The 8,599-nt window shown below is 41.0% G+C and overlaps 1 long non-coding RNA gene across 1 annotated transcript; it reads left to right on the plus strand.

Annotated features, from left to right (window-relative positions):
* The first annotated feature begins 1,023 nt into the window (after positions 1-1,023).
* LOC133024336 (uncharacterized) lies at positions 1,024-2,537 on the plus strand. Its single transcript, XR_009683107.1, has 4 exons — positions 1,024-1,663; positions 1,885-1,982; positions 2,102-2,195; positions 2,287-2,537. It is a non-coding gene; the product is annotated as an uncharacterized LOC133024336 (long non-coding RNA).
* Positions 2,538-8,599: the final 6,062 nt, after the last annotated feature.

Here is an 8,599-nt window from a genome sequence, read left to right on the forward strand (position 1 = left end):
CTTTCTAGCAATCTTTCTGACAATAAAAGTGTATAGTAACAGTTGTGTGTGTTTAGTGTTTGATATGTAACATGTAAACAATTGACACGTGTAAGATGAGCAGTTAGCAAAGTAATACAGAGGGAAGAGTAATTTATTGTATTTTATTCCTCAGTCATATTTGTATTGCAGAAATGACTGATATCTCATGCATAAAAAAAACCCAACTTACTGCTCTTTTCCTCTTAGACGTAAATGCCCATAATCTGCCCTATAGATGTTGAATGCATTCTCACTGCATGAAAAGAAGCGTTTGTGTCAATCTGTGTCGCAGAGAAGTGTTGGCACATCCTTCGGTTAACGACTTTCACACGTATCTGCAGGCAGCAAAGGAAACGCTCAGGGTTCCTGCAGTTGTCAAGCCTGTGAGCTGTTGAGATTTGACCCCCCCTGCTCCAACTCCTAGAGGACGCTTTCATATGCAAATGACAATGCTCTGAGCTTCACAAATGCAAATCAGTTTCCCTGAGAGCAGATAACACCAATGTGTAAGAGGCACCAACAAACTATCTGGCTGAGTAAACCAGGCTTAAAATAAATATTAAACCTGAAATTTTAAATTGTTCTTAAGTAAGTAAGTGTGCTATAATGAATTATATTGTATACCACGAACAAAGGTCAATGCAGTCAAAAGAAATGAAACAATGCACTTTATTTCAAATTTTTATTGTCATCCAAAACAATCCTAAATCTCAACAACTGTATAGAGTGGCATGATTACAGTCACTTTTTCAATTGTGCTGGTTAAATGCACAGAGGAAGTGTAAACCACACCTCTACCAGCAAATAAATGATGCTGGGTATGATCATCTGTGTCCTGTAAGCTCCAAACTTCTACTGGCTTTCCATAAAAATATCTGTCCTCCCAAAATACTGGCATCAAATTCACATGTCAATGGCAAACTAAGCTGTTCCATGAATTATAAATGGTACCTTTTCACCACTACTTTCAAAATTGCTATGAAACATTCATTGATTTAATGATTTATTTTTTCAGTGTAATATTTAATCCCCCATGGACTGCACAGTGACAAAACACAGCAGCCGGCTGTTTGGATACAACATACATCTCCACTCAGTTTGATTATTATTTTAAATATAAAGGAGACACAATATAGAGCTTAAATTCCTTCATAATTTGAACTTCAATTGTCTAATTGTTGTTATTAAACTTTCTCAGTATTCCATTAAAACAGTCAACACTTTTATCCAAAGCGACTTACAATAAGTGCATTCAACTATAAGGTTACGAACACAGAACAGCATGAGTGAATCATGTGTGTAAATTTACTAAACACCACAAAAAATAAACCTGGCCTCAGTCAAATACTTATCCCATGAAGTAACCGCTGCTCACGTCACCCGCTCGCGTCATCAGCTGATGGACTCGTCCAATCAGAGCCTCGTAAACGCCTTGCAGCAGCGTCGAGTGTCCCGCAGACAGGAAGCGGGTCGTGTTTAGCTTGTCCCGTACGAGTGACTCTGTCTTCGGGGTAAATAACTTGCTGAAGTCGACACGACGCTGTTCCCTGGAGGAGAAGATGAGTGCGTGTGGAGGCAGAGCCGCGGGCCCGGTGTGGACGAGTCGAGGCGGAGAAGACGGAAGCACAGTCCCTGAGTTACGGTGAGCTAGAGACGCCATGCTAACCACTAAGCTAACTGGTACATCTGAAAGCATGTCCGCCACTCTTTGGGATAGCGAGAAAGTTGCTAAAATACGAATACAGCATCGAGTGCTGGAGCAGATCTAGTGCATGTGTAAATATGTATGAATTACTTAGATGTAACAGTTTGTTCTCGTTAAGTTTTTTCATCAACGTGACTTTTTTCTGTATGTTTTCACAGCCTCAGCCCCCCCCCCCACACACACAAACAAACAAAGAGGCGTTAGGCTGAGACGCTGAAAGTCCGGATTTAAAGTGCAGAAAATTAAGCCATTGAATGTAAGTAACTGTTTATGAATTGTTTTGGTGTTTTTTTGCTGTGGATCTTCCAACGGTGATGCAGCGCGGCTATTTCCGTTTATTAATAATAAAGTCATGTTACATGTGTTGTTTTCCAGCTGCCTGTCCATGACGTACAAAGACACACTATGAGCCAGTATGATCCGACCAGACCTTACATCAGCATTGAGGAGTTGTCGGAGAAGAAAGAGGGTAAGGTTATATTCATTAAATAATTTTCCAGTTACATGTAAAGGTGTATGTTGTCATTGAACTGTGCTAATTTTACTGAATGTGTTTACAGCTGATTGAAGCGGGACAGATGACATGGATCCATCCTTCCACAGCCAGGAGTGCACCGACCTGTGTCCCACACTTCATATAAGACTGGAAGCTACACTGGATCTCACAGCTACACACCACAGACGTCTACACACTGGAGAAGAGTCCCACAAAGAAGTCATGACCCAGAGGCTGCAGAGAAACATTTCAAGCCTCACCTGAGATTTTGTACAATATTTTTGCTGTATGTAAATAAAGCTTTCACTCCACATATACCTTGTTCACATTTGTTCCCTGTACAATATGTTCACCTATAGCATCAAGCATCACATGAATGTTTAGTTTTAATTAACTGCAGTGCTTTTGGTAAAGGCTTACTTATAAATAATAATAAATATTAATATATACATTTTTATTATAAATATTGTGTGGGAGGGGCTTACCCCACGTGCGGAATGCTGTGACCCCACGTGTGCACTGCAATGACCCATAAGGTGACCAATAGCAACACTTCTACCAGCCAATCACGAGTGACATTAGTTTCAAGGGTCTGTGGTTTCCTCCAATGGTGAGTAGAGAGAGGTTCTAGTCAGCGGCTGGACTCCGATTCATATGCTAATTAGATCACACGTCGCGATCGGTCCGCGCAGCGGCGCGAGCCCCCCCGCGGCTCTCTCCTTTGTTCTCCAAATCCCCCTTAAGGTCCGCAAACGCCGATAGACCCACCTTGTCTTCACTGGCGAACGCCGAGGTAACATCATGGAAACAGTTGGTTACAGCAGGGGATTAGGCCTGTCCGTAGAGGTTCACTGTGACAATAATACTGCTTTTCGTCTAGTGTCTGTAGTGAGAACACATTCAAACACAGGCTAATTAATGGAGGTAAAAAACGTTATGTCCTACACCTCCATGAGAGGGGGGAGGAGTGAAAGGGGCGGGGTAAAGTGGGGGCGGGACGAGAGGGGGGCGGGGCCCTCAAAACAGGTCAATCTGAGGAGGGCTGTTTTAGACAGGGTAAAAAGGGTGCTGTTTTAAATGATCCTTGAGGTATTTTGACCAAAATATGTTACAGACATTTCATTAAGACCCCAAGGAACCATATCAACTGTGGTAAAATGGGCATAATATGTCTCCTTTAAAACAATATGAAAGCAGCTGTAGGTCAAACTGAAACTCTATTACTATTCAGGGCTTTGGGTAGTTTGAGTTCAGCTCTTTGCTGCGGTTCAAATCATTCCATTGATTCAAACATTACTTCAGAAATAGTTGTCATGCAACTTCCTTTGTGTAAATGTAAATGTAGATTAGACATGGTGTTCAGAGATTAGTCCCTAATTGATCTATTGACAGTTCCTTATTTTGTTAGAGTAAAGGTTATAGTACAGCATACCCGTGAGAGGCAGGGAAATTCCCAGGTTATAAGGAAGAGTCTGTAATATTCAGCATAACATGTAGCCATGGTTGAATCCACATCCTGTCTCATTCCACTCAACATACAAATTGAAAACACAGATTAAATTTCACCAAAAAAAGTTTCCCTGCAGATGACGGACGCACATTGTTCACACATTTTTCTCTTTCTCAGTTACCATATGTGCTGTCATGTCTTCTTCCTGGTTTGATCAAAAAAGGAAGCAGTTGGTGGAGCCTGTTTAAATGCACCAAGAGCTGCATCAGCAAGATGGACCTGCTTCACTTTGGCTGGGTGTCTGATGTCAGATGAAACAGATTATGATACTACATGGCTGTTTTTAGCCAAAACAACCAGCTCAAACAAACCCTCATCTTCTCATGCTTGGCTTGCAAAGACAGCAATTGCTGCCTCATATCAAAGTTTTCAGTGATCTCACATGCAAACATGTCTATTTGGACAGTGTTTGTTGTGAATTAGGTGTCAGCTTCTCAGCCATCATCTCAGTCACCACCAACTTTGCTTGTTTGTTTGTTTTTACCCAGAACCAGTTAAGTGTCATGAATCGTTTAATTGTATTTTTTGGACCACCAGTTGTATTAAGTTTGTTCATGTGCTTTATACCGCCAGGCTGGAGTTTCCCTACCTCTGATTTAAAGATATCTATCGGCAGTGGTGGAATGTAACGAAGTATTTTTACTTCGTTACTGTACTTAAGTAAATTTTTACGTATCTGTACTTTACTTAAGTAAAAATAATAGTGCATACTTTTTACTTTTACTCCGTTACATTTTGCAGCAATTATCTCTACTTTTACTCCGCTACATTTCTACAATATGTGTCGTTACTCGTTACATTTTTTTCGCCAAAATGTTGCTGTGACGGAGCGGCTCCGCCAGCGCTCCACACACGCACACACAGTCACACACGCAGCCACACACACGCCAACAAACATTTCCACTCTTCCTGTTAAAGTTCGTAGTTGATCACTATCTAACCATCAGCTACTCTGTTTAGCGCTGGGCCGACGGAGGGTGCCCACTCGTCAGCTCCAGATCTGGGTGACACACACACACACACACACACGCATCTGGGTGACACACACACACACACATATGCACACACACACACAGTAACACACAGTGGCCGGTAAGCAGCGGTCCGGACCACTCCGTGAAGAAGGAGGAGGAGACGTTTCTTTAGTTTTAACGCCGCCACTTTATTTATTGACTGTCCACCGGAGCAACACTGTCATCACCTCTAGGTGGTCGTTCACTTCTCGTATTCACACACTTCTTGCGCAAGTTACCCAGGTGCACTACGTCACTCTCTGGGCCCGTTCCTTAAAGGGGCAGGCCATACCTGCAACAGCGCGTTTGGCAGGAGCACTACAACCTTGCCTGTTTTGCTGAAAAAACATTCTACTGCTTATAATTATTACTAGTAGTGACATCTGTAGAGGCATGAGTATTACCAGTTGCTATATCTGCATTCTTTATCAAAATGGCACAGCCTAGACATTGAGAGACAACCCATTGCGTGAGTACTTTTACTTTTAATACATAAAGTAAATTTAAAAGCAAGTACTTTTTACTTTTACTTAAGTAGGATTGTTGATGTAGTACTTTTACTTTTACTTAAGTATATATTTTCCTGTGTACTTGTACTTTTACTTAAGTACTAAACTTCAGTACTTCCTCCACCACTGTCTACCGTAGGAGTATTCAGAATTTAGTTTTTATTAGTGTTAAATCACATAAAATCATTTAAAATATTGTGTTTCTATGACCTTGGAATGAGTTTATATCTACATCAAGAGCGTATTGTGGTGGGAATTTTAACATTTGGGCATTGATTGATGGAAGGAACTACTTTGATGTATAGAAATATGAGCAAATGGATTCTCTTAGTTATCAGGGTGTTTCTCAAAGTAACTGATGTTATATGACTTCCTCACTTACAGGGTCACCTAACAAAGAGGTCACAGGAAAGGGGATGTGAGGGGGTTGTAAAATGTTGATAAGAGATGCTTGTAAACAGATGTTCACTCAAGGAGCCTGAGACCGAGGAGAAGACAGGATACTGATCACCTATTTCTTAAGATCAAAGTGGTTAATTGATAACATGTGTTCCTCTCACAGGAGGAGCTTGTGAAGGTTTAAAACTGCTGTGTCTTCTGTATGTCATTGCTCATTGTATGAAATCTTTGCCGTGATTTGTACTGTGATGCCCATCTGCAGATGTAGAATTAAAACTCCAGAAAGAACACTTGCTGACTTGTGCTTGATTATTGGTAAAATTCCACGACAATCTGGCGTTGTCGGCAGGATAACTTGTGTGAGAGGACGTTCTGGATCTCAAAGCTGAAGGTAAATAGTGCACAAAAGAGTCTAGAAGACTCTTACCTCAACCTCCCTAAACAGTTTGGAGACGTGAGGACTGGAAGCTGAAGAGAAGGGGTGCCCTCTCACCAGGGGTGGACTGGCCATCTGGCATACCGGGCATAATCCCGGTGGGCCGTTGCCCCAATGTGGGCCGGTCTGGTCCGCTATGTTGTTGTTTTGTGTTTTTTCTCTTCTTCCTCTCTAAATTCCCTCCAATTGGGCCGGCCAATTGGCTACAGAGGGCTAGCAGTGTGTTGCCAGCATCGACACATATTATTGGTCTATTGTTTGTCATTGTCAATCAATCATGGGCTGACAGGCTCAGAGAGCCCTGACAGTGCTGTCAATCACAACACAAACCAGGGGGGGGCGGGACCTCATGGCATTGGCGGTGGGAGTCGCGGGACGGGCTGCTGCTGAAACAGAAACTTAAAATGGATAATAAGAGTAAAAAACGCATCGGGGAAAAAAAGCAGAAGTCTCTGGAGGTGGAGGCTGCTAAATGTGCCAAACTGACGGACCTATGTGGTGCCGGGTTCACCAGCCCAGCAGCAGCAGGTGCGCCTGGAGACGAGCGAGGAGGACTCGACAATGATGAGCGAGTGGAGGCAGACATGTGAGCGCGCATTTTCAATTTTCAATACATTCTCCAAACTGGCTCGTTACTTGAGCAGCGGAGGTTGGCGTCGCACGCCTCTACCGACGGCGCACCTCTCTCTCTCTCTCTCACTCGCTGCCCCCTCCCTCCTGAGATGTGCAGGTCCCGGTGGCGTGTTTGCCGTCGGGGGGGGGGCAGCGCGAGAGGTTGGTCTATCCCTCCGCAGGTTCACCTTCAGAAATCTTGTTACGACTTTTACTTCCTCTAGAATAGGATAAGAGATAGTGTCTTATTTTGTGTGCCTATAGTATAGTGGTTATACTGTGGTTTATTAATGTTCTTGGGCAGACACAAGAGGCACTTGTTTAAAGTTAAATAGAAGTTCAGATGCACTGGTCCATTACTATTTGAACCTCAGCATCTAGGGTTCAAAATTGGTAAAATTATACATTATATGCATATTGTTGTTGTAATTTTTCAGTCAGTTGAGATAAATCTTGAGGAGAAACATTTTGGGTTGTTTTGTGTCTGTATAGACCTACTATAAAAAGCAATTTGCATTTTTAATTTTAGTTCTTGTACTTTTGATACTTAAGTACATTTCAACACCAGATACTTTTGATACTTAAGTACTTTTAATATGAGCTACTTTAAATTGACGTAACTTATGTCTTCTAAATGTCTTAATGGCAGATATGCTCGGCTAATTATGTGGGCCGGTCTGAGCCAAAAAATGCCCGGGCCGTTTTGTTCTCCCAGTCCAGCCCTGCCTCTCACTGAAGTGATCTATGCGGACCGAGCACGACAAGCAAACAGTTTCTTTCTGGTGAGTAAAATTCTAATTTCGAAAAATAAACTGGGTTTATTAAGGTTAAGGGATTCACTCATTTTGTAAAAAGTGAGGAGCAGACGTGCTTGCATAGCAAGGTTTTGGAAACCGGTGTTGAATTCAGAGAAGCTTCAGGGTTTGGAACCAATAAAAAAAAAGTTAACTGGGTTTAACAGTTTTTTAGTTAACTGGGTTTAACAGTTTTTTAGTTAACTGGGTTTAACAAAGTCAGGGTTTAGAACCACTGCAAAAAAAAAGAAAAGAAGTTGAATTGGGATAAACAAAGTATATATAAGATATATGGAGTGTTTATTAATTTAAACACACCTTTAAGATTGAGCTCTGACGTCGAGTTTCATGATAATTATAACTATTTTCATAAAAAAGTAATAGCATTCTCAAGTATTTAATACCTGGAGGGGTATAACTAGAGAGAAGTGTGTGTCTAGAGATTTGAATGATATTTCTCTAAAGGTATTAGGATGCACTAAGTGTATTTAGAAATGTTTTAACCAAAATATAAAAAAAACATTTATAAAAAAAAAAAAGGGGAAAAGAGGTATTCTAAAAAAACCTCCTATTAGGAGAAGTAACTACGTTAGATAGAATTGGGTTTATTAAAACTAAATATAAAAGAAAATAATCTCAAATCAAAACTCAAATTTAAAAAATATAGATAAATAAAAAAGATATAGATCAAATAAATTAAATAGGAGTTAGGAACATTTTTATTTTTTCTCCCGTACCAGTAGAACTTTTGGTCTGCAAAGAAAAATGGGTTTAAACATCAGTAAAGAAGGGAAGAGGAAAGATTCTGTAAATTCACCACAGCCTTCCTCTCCTAATGTGCAGTACATGATAAAGAATTACGGCAAATGTTGTACTGAACAATTCAGCGAATGGGTTGAGAATTGTGGCTTTCCAAGCACGGGAAGTTTGAGTTTGAATCAGTTACAGCAACTCAAAATTAAACTACTTGTGAAAGAAGAGCGGAGTAAAGATGATAAGCAAAAAAGAAAAAAGAATAAAAAAGTATTTGTACCAAATTGGGCAGCGTATGACTGTTGGGTCACAGAAGCAAATATCAGAGATAGAAAGCAGAAGGCAGGGACT

This window comes from Limanda limanda, chromosome 18 (genome assembly GCF_963576545.1).
Source record: "Limanda limanda chromosome 18, fLimLim1.1, whole genome shotgun sequence".
In the NCBI taxonomy this organism is placed as follows: domain Eukaryota; kingdom Metazoa; phylum Chordata; class Actinopteri; order Pleuronectiformes; family Pleuronectidae; genus Limanda; species Limanda limanda.